This window comes from Brassica oleracea, chromosome C9, assembly GCF_000695525.1.
Source record: "Brassica oleracea var. oleracea cultivar TO1000 chromosome C9, BOL, whole genome shotgun sequence".
NCBI classification, from domain to species: Eukaryota; Viridiplantae; Streptophyta; class Magnoliopsida; order Brassicales; family Brassicaceae; genus Brassica; species Brassica oleracea.
The window spans coordinates 1808511-1808866 of record NC_027756.1 but is presented as its reverse complement, the minus strand read 5'-3'; positions in this window follow the sequence as shown (position 1 = coordinate 1808866).

Here is a 356-nt window from a genome sequence, read left to right as displayed (position 1 = left end):
TTTCATTTTATTAAAGTTTGCAGAACACCAAAAAGAAAAACACCAAATCAATCATAAAGCAGTAAAAACAAGTCGTATCGAAAATTTAGTCTTTGAGACAATCAGAATTCTCAAAGTCCATCAGGTCGTCATTTACAACATCAGATTCTTTATCAGCCTCATAACCGGAATTATGGACCATATGAGCCTCCGGGTTCTCGTCCTTAAGACTCTCTTGGTAGAGCTCACATAAGTGCTTAGGAGTTCTACAATTCTTGGCCCAATGGTTGCTCATCCCACATCTGTGACAAACGGATTTGGTCGAGTAAGACAGTTTGGATATACCGCCTCGACCTCGTCCATATCCGCCTCGGCCT